The sequence below is a fragment of the Ceratotherium simum genome, chromosome 6 (genome assembly GCF_057802395.1).
Source record: "Ceratotherium simum simum isolate JZ-2026a chromosome 6, ASM5780239v1, whole genome shotgun sequence".
Taxonomy (NCBI): Eukaryota; Metazoa; Chordata; class Mammalia; order Perissodactyla; family Rhinocerotidae; genus Ceratotherium; species Ceratotherium simum.
In genome coordinates, this window is record NC_141905.1 from 41,535,823 (window position 1) to 41,536,385 (window position 563).

Consider the following 563-nt stretch of genomic DNA (forward strand, 5'->3'; position numbering starts at 1 on the left):
CTTTTTCATAGGGCTGCTTGAGTGTCCTCACAACATGACAGCTGGCTTCACCTTATTACTCCTTCCAAGAAAAGAGCAAGGTGGAAGTCACAATGACTTTTATAAACAAACCTAGGAAGTCACATACTATCAACCTTACCCAACGTGAAAAGGAAATACGCAAAGGTGTGGACACCTTTGTGACAATCACTGGGCATCTTGGGGGCTGGCCACCACAGGGGGAAAGGAAAAGTTAATAGAAAAGAAAAGCTAATAGAAAAGGCATCAAAGGATGGGTCTAAGCCCTTGCTACTCAATTATGGTCCATAGAGCAGCATCATTTGGGAGACTGTTAGAAATATAGAATCTCAGGCCCTATCTCAGGCCTACCAAATCAGAATTTTCATTTTATAAGATCCTCAGCTGACTTATCTGTATACTAAATTTTGAGAAACATTGATCCAGAGTATAGGAATAGGGATTGGCTCCAGGGAAGGAGACTGCATCCTCTGCAGAAGAAAAGAAGAGTAGAAGTGAGTCTCATGACAGAGGTGAAGGGGAGAGTAACTGAGAATGCTTATAAA